The sequence below is a fragment of the Anticarsia gemmatalis genome, chromosome 3 (genome assembly GCF_050436995.1).
Source record: "Anticarsia gemmatalis isolate Benzon Research Colony breed Stoneville strain chromosome 3, ilAntGemm2 primary, whole genome shotgun sequence".
Classification (NCBI taxonomy): Eukaryota; Metazoa; Arthropoda; class Insecta; order Lepidoptera; family Erebidae; genus Anticarsia; species Anticarsia gemmatalis.
The window spans coordinates 11,619,883-11,633,751 of NC_134747.1; the positions used below are offsets into that span (position 1 = coordinate 11,619,883).

Here is a 13,869-nt window from a genome sequence, read left to right on the forward strand (position 1 = left end):
TATCCGATAGTTGTTGATAAGTTTATCAAATGAACCAGAGGCTACAAACATAAAGATAGTTTCCTCAGTGTTCCACAGTGTTTCGCTCGACCGGTAAACGATCAAAGCGATAAAGAAATCGACTAAGTTATAGCTAAATGACCACTGAATAGTAGAGAATAGTGGTGCCATGTACGTATGTCATTTGTAAACATGAAATTGGCGCCATTCGCTATATAAAGTCTTGATAAAAAACGCAAAATTTGCGATTGCCAATGTCTCTGTACTTTCTGTATATTTAAGGTCAGCCTGTAACTTAGCAAACTGATTATTTCCCATGGTGAAGTACAGTAAGATTGAACAATCTAATTTTGGGCCCCGCTCAGATTAATTTCCATTATAAGATTTATTAAAAAATATATATATCTACTTATTCTGATAAAGTTCTAGCTTCTACAATTTTGTATTAAATCTTACCATAAGACCAAAACACAAATTTCGTCGATTATTGGTTCACACGAATATATCAAAACAGTAGTATAACACTGGCAAAGTTGGCAGTGCGAGTGTCGGATAAAGAAATTTGATCTGATAATAGAATTCCTTCGAAGCAATTTTGTCGAATTCTTTGCAAATTCGTTTATTTCCATATTGGTATGTTATAACGCTCAAATTGTATGTTGAAGTGATATTTGGTGACTCGATTCCTCAGAAAATATGTGCTAACCGTTTTGGCGATAAATAAATCTGAAATGGGGTGTTGCCTACCGATTTTGCAATATGAGTTAGCCGACTTGCGAAGGGAACTTTTTAATTTATGGCTATGACGCAATAATTTTATTGTTTTCGTAATTTAATTCTGACTCAAAATTGCTGAAATTTTAGGTATTCGTGTATGTAAAATTAAAGAAAATCAAAACTTGGCAAAAACATTATTAATGTCTATATTTTTTTATATGAAAAATAACTTACTTGAAGTTTCAATTGTGTTAATATATTTTTTTTATTTTAACAGTCATTGGTAAAATAGAATTATTATATTTCAGTAAGATAAAAACCTTATAATTTTTTACGTTGATATAACAACCTTAACGCAAACCTAAATTAAAGTTCAATAATTCTTTACCAAATTAAGCTTAAAACTAATAAAGTATTTTATAAATCCCTCCTGACTAATCTAAAAAATCACTGAAAACTTAATCTATTTCTTCATACAAATATGCAAAATCAATCCATTTCAATTCAAATTAGTTTGCATACATTAAAGTTCAATGCAAATACAATAACAGTGGGAGATTAAAACCGAAAAATTTGCATACAAAAGCCGAATAAGTTGAAAACCAAAGTTTCATTCATTTTAATAAAAAAATCATACCAAGTAGCATCTGGAAAATTTTAAACACACTTAAATTAATAAAAAGTTTTTTGTAAGACACAAACCTTCACATTTTTTGTTCACATGCACAGTTATTGAAAACTTTCACTGTATGTTCACTGAAACACCGGTCCCACGGAACGTTTACGTAATGAACGCGAGACTCACGAGCCGTGCTTACGGCGGCGCGCTATCGGGGCGTCTGACATTCCGTCTCATACGGACTATACGGACTACCAACACTTCTATAACTGCATTGCGCTCGTACAAACTAAACGATTATCACCACTTAATACTTTCTTATAAACATACGTTGAAGAATGTTGTAAACTTCGCGGAAAATGTAGTTTTGTGTTCGTTTTTGAGTTTGAGTAAAAGTTTTTCTTAGAATGTTTTGTGTGGTTTATAATCTTGGATTTCTTTTGAGTGAGATATTACTTAAAAATTGCATGTTAAAAAATATCGTTGCTTAAAAAGTTTTATTAATAGTGAATTCAATTAAATATTCACGTTACGGCGAGGTTTTGATTTTCTTTAATGATGCATTTTCATTCTATTTGCCTTATTTTGACATAAAATTCAACAATAAGTTCTTCGATATTATTTTCTATTTTCTGATTAAAATTGTGATAAAATGGCACGATACGATTTTGTTACATCAGACACGTGAATAACATCGGACGGACATCGAACAAAATATCTTGAATTTTAAACTACATCCCACATAAAACTGTGTTGATACAACAGTTATTTACTAAATTATTTACTTTCAGTAGTTCCTAGAAGCTCCGAGTTGGAGTTTGTAATAATGGGAAGGAATTTATCATGACACTGCGAGTTGAAGTTCCATAGAGATATTATCATACTGTAATTGACTTTTACTAAGAACGGCTTCTGATTTAAGATTTAGTGAATAAATAATACACATTTGTGATGTAAATTGAGAATTTGATAAAACATTAATGACGTGTCTCCTTCGTCTATTTTTATATTTAAAAATAAAATTATTAATATCGGAGAGGAATTTCAGGCGTCTGAAGTTTGATTTAAGGACTCACCCCCGGTTTCTGAGGTACATTTAGCGATGGTTTATCTATTCAATAGCGTTTAAACTCATACAAAAAACGTTATGGAATAGATAAACTACCGCTAAATGTACTCAGAAAGCGGGGGTAAACGATTTAAATATGATATTTTTTTACTTAGGTCTAACCAATTAGAGTCTTTTTTAAATCTTTATATCTTTTATAGACTATATAAATAGAATACGTACTACCTACTAGGTACATTTAAAACAAACCCTAAAACAAATGTTAATTTTTTTTATCTTCCCCATACTTCGCACTTAATCAAGCGTAGAGCCCCACAATCCAGAACGTTCTATTCTTAGCTCACTCCCATCAAGTGGCTTCAAATTGAAAAGCTCTTAAGTTCGTGTACACTAGTTAATAAAACCTCTTCCCTAATGGCTAAGATTTGAGTGGGGTATCATAATACTGCTTTATTGCAACCATTCGCCTTTCCCGCGTTGTGGTAATTTAATCGTTTTCCTGGATACTTTAGTCGTTTAAAGGTTGGACCACGTCTGTCAATCGCACTGTTACATCATTTTTTTACGTTCTACTCTAAGACGAGAAAAATGTAAAGCTTATGTCGACTCTACTGCTTTTGGCCTAGGTGGTAGTGTATACGACTGCTGATTATGAGGTTTGGCCTTCGATCTCTGGGTCGGGCAGCTTTTGAGCTTCTCTTTTTTAAGGCTGATAATTAATAGCGAAACGTGTGTGTATTCCATACACATCCGTCTACAGGCGTGATTTGATAATGTATGTATATATTGGAATTTTCCAGGTGATCGGTAATCTTCGTTCCTCGTTCTATGATTTTGTACCTCTGAAAAATTAAGTGAAGAAAAATTCCGAATCCGTGCAGACAAATGTGGTCCAACCCTTAATTTCAACATTTTTCACCCGTGAGGTGTTTCGTTAATGAAAATTAGTCCGTTATTCTGTTTTTCGCTTGTTTCTGTTTTATGAGCAGACGTGTTAAACTTTGCCTTTTATTGTCGTATGTATACATGACAATATGTTAAAAGTTTTTATGTTTCACGTTATTTGTAATTAGGATTTTTTAAAGTGTTACCATTTGTCAATTTTATTGTGACATAAAAATAAGACATTAGTTTGTTTAGTAAACTCTATACGTTAATTTGTTGAATTCATTGGAACTTTGCTGCTTTGATACTCCAAAACAGACACTGATATTACATTACAGTTTCTTACCGCAATTTCAGGTGAGATCATACGCATTCCCGATTACTTACATTTTAATGTTCTCTTCTACTAATATATTTCTTTGTCCCATTGCACGTAGAGTTTTATTATTTTATTTTCTAAACGTTCTTTGCCAATGTCTACCTCGTTGACAAAGTTGAATAAAAACACTGTTAACAACAATTCCTAAAATACACGATAAAAAGTTGTAAGCAATATTTCACGAAAAAAAGTGTTCGTGTATTGCGCGTGAATTGGGTCCTTGGACCCTTATTTGTTTCAAACAACCCTCTCGTAATAAATATGATGTGCACTAACAACCTTATTTGGAGTCCTCGATTTTGATTTAAAGACTGGCCTAAGCACACAATTGAATGGCCTTATTTTTCTTTTTTTACTTTTGTAGGTCGTTGACCTGTTTATTTTATGGTAACTTCAAAACTTGATTGAGGTCATTTTTTTATTACAGACAGACTCAGTTTGACTACAGATATTGTGCTTTAACAAATAAATACTACGAAGAAAGTATATTGACAGAAATAAGTTCACGCGGAATCATGCCTAAAATTGTGATATAATTTATTCTGATGACGTCATATTATACCACAACCAATGAAACTCGAATTTCCAATTAATATTAATTTCATCCTCATCAATCAAGTTCCTAACGCGTAACCAATAAAAATACACAACATATTTGAAACCGATTTCAACCAAATACACGCCACACGCAAGTTAGATAACGCTAAAGACATACATACATTACAATGTTAATCGGATACCCGAAGCGAATGCAACTTAAAGGACAAACCATATGAAAGAATAATACTTACCGAGTTTGGCTTCCTTACCCTTTACTTACACAAACTAAAATCAACCTTATGCTCATAGAAATAAAGTATAAATTGCAATGATGACTGGTGTTATTATTTTGCATTAATCTAAGGTTCCCGGTTGTCTTTAATATGTAAGCCGATATCGAAGGGCGTATGTTCAAATAGATTGGGCTACCATTAAGTTTTCAGCATGTCATTTGATTGATTATCACATCGACTGATATAGAACCAGGCTGTTTCAGTGGTGTGCTTCCTTTTACGAGGCATGATAAAACGAAATATTGTATTGATCGCAACTTATACGATGATTATAACAATAATAAAAATGGTAAACTTTTGTAACTGTGCGATGAGTTGTATATTATATTTCCGAATCTTAAGATTAATGAAAGTATGCAGGACTTTGAAAGATTCCTGAGAAAAATTAGAGAAAGTAAGATCTTATTTATTGAAACACAGATTAACAGGAAACCATTTTCTTGCTAAAAGAAATCAATTTCTATTCATCTTATTAATAAAAATTGCTATTTCATCCAAAACATGAAACTAAACTTCGTAAAAAATTTCATACAACTAGAATGTGAACCTCACATGCAAAACTATTAATTTATTCATAACATGTCTATCAATATTGCAACGATGTTTGCAAATAACATACCTTTTAGCATGTTCACCCTATTTTATTTAGCTCCAAAACATCCGTGGTATCGGTATGCGTTTTAAGTATCTCAGTTGAAAACTAGTGTAGGTCAAATTGATGGGCACTATTCGGTACATTGCTTTTTTGACGTAACGTATTAAACTCTGTCGTCTAAGGGAGAAAACAATGTGCAGTAGCTCAATTCTCTATTACTATCGACTACCGACAATCGACCTGTCATCGAGAAATTTTAATGTTGAATGAAAATCTGATCAGCGCCTCTGACGGGCGTCGTAGAAACTATTTTGTGGCTCAATACTTCTTAAATATTAAAATGTCGATAGCTAGCCGGTTGTCGGTAGTCGATAGTAATAGAAAATTGAGCTGCTGCATAGTGAGTGGCTTTTAAATAGTTGTCAACTGAGATATGTTATAGCCCCCAGGATATCATAGTAAAGGAATAATGACGTCATACGCTATTTTGAGCCCACTTTGTAATTAAAAAGTAATATCGTTATGCTAACGCCCGTTTATGAGCGACCTTCGCGGTCTCGTCTGTTTATGACTAAGCTGTTTGATAGTTTTTTAATTTGGTAAATAGTTTTTGATCATTTTAGTGTGTTAGTAATTATGTTACCTTTTAATTGAACTTTATGTTTGACCATCAATTACTTTTTTTCGGAAACTGTAAGAAAATTCATGGTAATTAACAATTACTGTTATTCTAGAACTGTAACAAGTTTCATAGTTTATTTGGTTAAATGTTTTCGCAAAGAATCCTAAAATGTAGACGCAATATTTTTTTCGTATGTTACCTTTAGAGTACAGTAATGCAGTTCTTGATATCCGGCCTCACCGACAATGTAATCATAAGAAGCCTTACCTGGAACAAACAAAAGGATTTGGTTAATATTATTGTAAAAAAAAATAGTCATATGATAATCAATCAGGATGAAGGGATTTTTTTATAAAAAGGTACTTTTTTCTCTTAAAATCTTTAGCAACGCGATTTATGATTATCATTACGTCATCCAAACGACATGCTGGTGCGGGATAGTATCGCTAGATGGCGTCACAGTATATTTATCTTTGACGAGTTTTATATAGTGACTACATAACATTCTAGACTTGATCTCAACTTTGAATAGTATCCGTAGTGTCAAAAATGTTTTCGAAAACTCCCTTTACTTAGAACTCCCTTCCCTTAAAACTTAGCCGTTTTTTCAAACTATGCTGGATTCAGCTTCCAGCCTCACCGGGTGTAGCTGAATGTGTTTTACATGGAGCGACTGCCTATTTGACCTCCACAACCCAGTTACCTGGGATATAATACGAAACCCTTCGGTAAGACTGGTTGTCAGTCTTTCAAGCTTCTGACTACTGTTAACGACTGAAAACTCCCAATGAATTCATCAAAAGACAAAAGTAAATTACTTACATACAAATAATATCAAAACAGTGCCAACCATTTATCTATACGCATTTACGTCTCGTATTATTCCGTTAAGCATCGAAAATGAAAAGCAAACAGTATCAGCTGTTCTTCTACTTCCTCTGAGGAAAGCAATTCAGGAAAACGTATGTCTGTATGTACACAACCACTTAATAGGGTAATACAAATAAACACTGTTACAGATTGTAGGCACATTCTCTACTTGAAATATACTTTCTTTATATTTTATCGTAGTTTGTAGGCATTGTACTTTATATTAAATGTTCACGCAACATTTTTGTAAACCCAGTACTATGATTGTTTCACCATTTGATCAAGTTTCTAGGTTATCTTCAAAAAACAATTTTTCTGCTTTTCGATTGATTTACTCGACTGACAATAATTTTAAACGCTTGTAGGGATGTCATTTAAAATAGTTTTTGTTGAAACATACCCTAGACGGGTGACTAATTAGGTGCAAAAAAATTAAAATACAGTAATGTACCGATTGTGATTAATGTTATTCACTTGTTCCAAATTTACAATTTAAATTTTATTTCATTCCTAACGCAACTACATACACTCTCCAGCAACACTATTAGGCGAGGGTATCCTTTTAATACGTCTCAGACGATGGCCAATTCCATAGTCTAGTATTAATTAACAGTATTACAAAGCATCTTCGGACAGCCCACGTCCAAAGATGATGCCTTGTGACATTACCCTCCTTTGACTATGATTGCAATTCGCTACTCGAGCGCCTCAATCATTAGATTGGATTGAACGCTAATCTCATGTAAATGTAATACACGAACCACTAGGTCGTGAATGTCAGCTAATTATTGCTAGATTTGACTGTCAAAGGACATTGTGTGATTGAAAATTGCTGGCTGGAAATTAGATATTAATCCAGAGATTAGTATTAGGTCCCACCGTAGTAAAAAATACTACTTTGACTCCGGAGAGATGAGTGGGATTGGTGACGAGTTGGACACCACACGATGGACATCGCTGCCGAGCCCGACCACAACGCAGGTGCCACGATGATATCGCGGCATTTGCGGGCACAGGTCAGACAGATTTGGAGGGAAAGAGGGGATTTTGCCCAGCAGTCGGGCGCATAAAGCATTTCCGACAGATGGTTGAGGGTTTGATTCTAAGGCTGCTTAAAATGTACAATGAATGTTTATTTATTCCACGCATATTGTACCAAAATGAATTTTGATTTTGTCACATAGTTTATATGTTTATTATCACAATGGACACTAGACCGATAAATCTTTCCACGTGGAAGAAGTCGTGGGCAGAACTAAGAAATATAATACTACTATACTTTCCTTACTAAAAGCAAAATTATAATTAAACTCAGTCTTCATCAACAATTTATCTCACAATTTCCTTCATTGTCTACCGCAAACGGCTATCATCTTATCATATCTTTATTTATCTATTGTGGAAAAACAATAGCCTTCAAGATTATAATCTTACTGTAGGCAAGATAAACCCGGACTAAAGGGAAATCTAATTGCTGAGGAAATAGGATTTTTAGTGGTTAGACGAAGAAATAAAACTTGTATAGAAAAGTTTATTCCCTTAAATGCTCATTTGTTAAATTCTTTAACCCTAAAAATAAATATTTTTGAACGCCTTCAAAAAAGTAAGGAGGAGAGGAGGAGATTATAATAATAAATAAAAATAATTTTAACCCATTACTGTCCCACTGCTGGGCAAGGGTCTCCTACCGTAATCAGCGAGGGGGTTAGGCCTTGAATCCACCACACTGGCCAAGTGTGGGGTGGGGACTTTGCATGACTTTTTTTTATTAAATAGACTCAAATTTCATATTAAGCACTTGTTTGTCTTCGATGAAAATATTATATTTGTGACATCACTACATCAGTATTTCTTTACTAAAAGCGTATTAGACGTTTAAAGAGTTGTAGTAGGTAGTAAAATACCGCACTGTTGTTATATAAGGATGAAGGAAGTTTGTGGTGTCTTGGCAACTGTTAGACCCTTCCTGTGGTCACCTTTAGGGGTTCTTATAATGTATGCGGGTTGTTACAATGTATTATATGCCACGTGATACTGAAGTATATAGCAACTGCTCGCAACTTCACGTTCGGGGAAAGGTTTCCCGTGTTCGATATTACTTGCCTAAATATGTACCCGCAGCCGCAGTGGTGATTAATAATGATAGACAATTTTTTCAACGCTTTACAATATTAATTTCAGATTTGTAGGACAAATTTAAATCATAGATTTTTAGAACAGTGAGATATTTATACAAAATAGGTTTATTTTTTAAATTCATAGCCAACTTTCTACTTATACAGACTGTAGAATATGAAAACTATTGAAAAGATGGCTCTTCGATAAGTGTAAAATATTAATTTTTTTCATATCAATGTGTGGTGTACGATGGACTAGTACTATCGACTACCGACAACCGGCTAGCTATAGAGAAATTTTACCCGAAAATCGGTTTAGTGACTATCGGGCTCCGTAAGAACTATTTTGGCAATAAATTTTAAATGTCAAATACTCTCTCTATACGATACTCGAGAGTACGGACTGTAGAGAATTGTGCTACGGAATTGCATTACACGGTATTTTTATGTTTTTCCTAAAATATATTCAGAAAATCACATCAATTATTTGAACATTCTATAGACAAAGACAACTAAAGCCTTATAAAATCCGCACAAATGTTTCTCTTTCAGAAATGACTTTCGTTAATAAGGAAAAAGTCATCAATAAGTAATTACCCGTGTACGTAATACTTCCCTTACGAACAGGGATCATCCTGTGTGAGCACAGAATAGTAATGAAGGGCGGATTTAATTATTGCAATGGCTTTTGAGTAGGTACTTTGTATGAGATTTCTGAATCTGTGTTAGAGGTATTCTACTTATTTATATTGCATAAAATAAATAAACCAGAAACGCTACTTGCTGTGATATCTTCATACTACTATTGTTTTATTCAACTTACGTTATGCGATTCATTTAAGTTAATTTAAAAGGAAAATGGTTTCACTACCAATTTAATCGGAATCTTAAACATTACTATTATGATTTCTACATTAAAACTCAATCTAATGAATTACAAAAATGTTCATTATTTATGAATTCTAAGTCTTAACTCCATTGTTGTTATTATCAAAGTCTTGAAAGTGTAACAAAGAAAATGTAACAAGGATGAAAATACGTGTGTAAAAAGCTAAATTAGAACAATTTTGTCAAATACAGGGAGGAGTAAACAAAAAGTAAAGTAAAGTAAACTGTAAACAAAATGTATCCTTACATCAATATCCTTTCTATAACATAACTATATTTTAACACCACAAACAAGTTTCCAATTCAAAAAATCTTCAAGCTCATACTGACCGTTGGAAATAAACCGTTCCAAACAAATGAATAGCAGAACAGAGCACTGAAAGCTTACCTATCAGGAACGTAGTGAAACGAACAAAATGACACGAATACGTATGTATATGATATGGTGTATGTATAGACACCATATCATATATAAATATATTATTCCCGAAAACTTAGGCAGAGGTTCATAAAACACTCCAGCATTTTGTATTAACAATGTCAGTCCTATGTAGAGACTTTTGTTTCAACATGGCTTAGTAGTCGAAAATACGACGTAATTTTTTTTTTACATAAGTATTTTTACTATTTTATACCTACTGTGTTATTGACGTAAAAAAACATAAAGCCGGGATTGCCACGAGGCTAAAAAAAAAGTCCCATGAAAGAGGGTGTAAACCAATTGTCATATACCGGGCACGTTAATGCTAACTTAAGACACACAAAAAAGTTTCCAATTCAAAAATTCTTCTGACCATTGGAAATAAACCGTTCCAAACAAATGAATAGCAGAACAGAGCACTGAAAGCTTACCTATCTGAAACGTAGTGAAACGAACAAAATGATGTGAATACATACATACATCATATTACTATATCACGTCTATTATACCCGAAACCTTAGGCGTTTTGTATTAAAAATATCAGTCCCATATAGACTATATATATAGAGACTTTGGTTTCAGCAAGGCTTAGCCGTCGAAAAATACGACTTCAAAATATTTTTTGACTATTTTATTTAATACTGTGTAATTGTCGTAATTAGGCATAGAGACAGGATCGGCACGAAGCTAAAAAAAAAGTCCCATGTAAGAGGGTGTAAGCCAATTGTGATATACCGGGCACGTTAAGGGTAACTTAAAGTAAAACATATCCTTTCATAATATTACTATAATTCAACACCACAAACAAGTTACCAATTCAAAAAATCTTCAAGCTCATACTGACCACTGGAAATAAACCGTTCCAAACAAATGAATAGCAGAACAGAGCACTGAAAGCTTACCTATCTGAAACGTAGTGAAACGAACAAAATGATGTGAATACATACATACATCATACATCATGTCACGCCTATTATACCTGAAATATTAGGCAGAGGTATATAAAACACTCCAGCGTTTTGTATTAACAATGTCAGACCTATGTAGAGACTTTTGTTTCAACATGGCTTAGCCGTCGAGAAATACGACTTTAAAATATTTTTTTACATATTGTATTTAATACTGTGTTATTGGTGTAATAAGGCATAAAGTCAGGAATCGCCACTAAGCTGTGCAAGCCAATTGTCTTATACCGTTAATGGTAACTTAAAACACACAAAAAAGTTTCCAATTCAAAAATTCTTCTGACCGTTGGAAATAAACCGTTCCAAACAAATGAATAGCAGAACAGAGCACTGAAAGCTTACCTATCTTAAACGTAGTGAAACGAACAAAATGACGTCAGTACATACATACATACAATTCATATCACGTTTATTATACCTGATATATTAGGCAGAGGTATATAAAATACTCCAGCGTATCAACAGTGTCAGTCCCAGGAAATATGGGCGAACCTATCGCCATATAACATGCACGTTACCAAACTCTATTAAATAGTATTCAGAAATATATTATGAAATTAGGAAAGTTCCCGAAAAAAATTGTTACTAAAAATAAAACGCGTCCTTATGTTAACATCGTTTTCTAATATAACAATATTTTGAACACCACGAATATGTTTCCAATTCAAAAATTCTTCTGACCATTGGAAATAAACCGTTGCAAACAAATGAATAGCAGAACAGAGCACTGAAAGCTTACCTATCTGAAACGTAGTGAAACGAACAAAATGACGTGAATGAGATTGGAAATTGTACTGCAGGCTTTGTGTAAAGTGATTTCTCTACAAATGGAGGTAGTAGCGAATTTAGAGATACTGAATTTCATATTCGGTGGAACGAAATTTGTAAACGAGCATTTATTGATACAAATACTATTGGCAGCAATGTAGCAGCTGCTTCAGTTGAGTTTGTTAGAAAGCAACTGTCATGATTTCAAAAGTTGAGTTTGTTAGGAAAAATCACAGGTAAGACCGGACTTATTAACAATACGGAAAGTGCAACAATCTAAGGTTCTGACTCCTAAAACTTCAAAGATTCATTTCAAAGAATGGCTGTTGTAATATATGTAGTAGTAATGTAAATGTAGCAACTATAAATTTACTTAGGAATTAAGTTTTACACCATTGAATTTGTATTATGCTTTTTGTTATTTGAAATCACACGAACCATCTTCCATTAAAGAAACTTGAAAAAAAAAGCTAGAGTACTCACAAGAGACATCAAGCATCTACAACCTAGAAAGATTCAGGTGATAAAAATATTAACATAATAATATCTAAACTTTTAACACTTTTAGAATAGGTTTGGTAACTTTAATATAAGAAACTTCCCGAAATATAAACATTACCGCGCGTATGATTAATGTTACAAGTATTCAAACTGTAAGTCCTATCTTTAGAAACTGTATGAAACTTAAAAAACTTTGATACTTGATGTATAAATAAACGTCGTTTGGTACTTCAATCTACGGTTTCATATCTCCTATGAAAGTATACTTGATTTGATAGTTAGTTAGTTAACGTGGTGAGCTCGGGAAATATTTTATGTCATTTTTATTCCCACCAAAAGAAAAACAATTCGTGTAATCAAAAGATTCTTACCCAGGACTATATAATATAATTGAAAGCTCTAAATTCGAAATTTATTGCCATTATTTTTATTTACTTTCTTCATTTTAATCCTACCTTAAGAATAATAGTTAGTTTTAAGTAAGTTCTAACCAGTACCTAAATCATTCCCAGCGTCTAATATTATGTATCTGACATCACAGATCCGTCTTCAATTACGTCACCCTGTGACGTCAATAGTAACACCATCACAGCTAGTTCAATCATCCCATAAAACACTAATGTCGATAGTAAAATTAATTCCATATCACTGATTTGATTCATACGGAAATGACCTCTAATAAACCCTACCTTAAAGATGTATTTAGTGTGATAATTACTCTTCGAAATGACATTTAATATTGATTGCAACATTTGTTATTTATTGTGCAATCGGAAACTGTGTCCATGTCCATATTAGGCCACCTGATATTTAAAGAAGCTTTTTGCAGAGAATTTCTTATAATATTTGTATCAACAACAAACATCTATCTTATCTTATCTTATCTTAGGGGTGGGGGTGCCAGTTAATGCCTGGCTGACACTTCGACCATTCCTGATCCTTTGTGTCACCCCCTCCTTTGCTACTCTAGACGTTGGGGGGCAGGGCAAAACTTATCAGTTTTGCTATGCACCCCACTGGAAGCAGCCTGTAGTCTTCTGGTTTAGGGTAACCGCATCCTAGAAGATCCATTCTTTTCCTTCCTAAAGCATCACACTCGCACAGTATGTGTTTCATGGTTTCTGCTTCTTCATTGCAGTGCCTGCATTTGGGGTCATCTATGGCTCCTATTTTGTTTAACATGTAGTTCGTGCCGTAGTGTCCTGTGAAAGCACCAAGTATTTTCTTGATGCTGTCTTTGCTGAGGTTTATTAGGTTATTACTCCAGCTTTTGTTGACGTTATTTATGAACAGTTTCGAATGGGTTAGTCCAGATATGGCTTTCCATTCTTTCAGATGCTGGTCCCTGGTGAAGTTGGTTATTGCCAGTTTGACTGTCGCATCAGGTAGTCCAATTATTGGTTCTGGACCTATTGGGAGTGATTCTGATCCTTTCCGTGCAAGTTCATCAGCTTTCTCATTCCCATCTATGCCCGCGTGGCCTGGTACCCAAACTAGCCTAACGTTATTTGTACGACCTACCTTGTTCAGGTTCTTTATGCAATTCAGTACAAGTCCCGAATTGACCTTAGAACAGTAAAGAGCTTTAATAGCTGCTTGACTGTCGCTGAGTATATAAAT

The 13,869-nt window shown here is 33.7% G+C and overlaps 1 protein-coding gene across 10 annotated transcripts in view; it reads right to left on the bottom strand.

The window, feature by feature from the left end:
- The window catches only part of Pde1c (Phosphodiesterase 1c), a 519,661-nt gene that overhangs the window by 299,457 nt on the left and 206,335 nt on the right, over positions 1 to 13,869 (bottom strand). For 2 of the 10 annotated variants that reach the window (XM_076136568.1, XM_076136567.1), the window contains exon 1: positions 1,420 to 1,699. The exons of 4 other annotated variants lie outside the window; for them this stretch is intronic. The gene's annotated coding sequence lies outside the window, so the exon portion shown is untranslated. Of the gene's footprint in view, positions 1 to 1,419; positions 1,700 to 13,869 lie in introns of those variants that run through there. 4 more of the 10 variants (XM_076136578.1, XM_076136576.1, XM_076136574.1 and 1 more) reach the window with 3 other exon arrangements.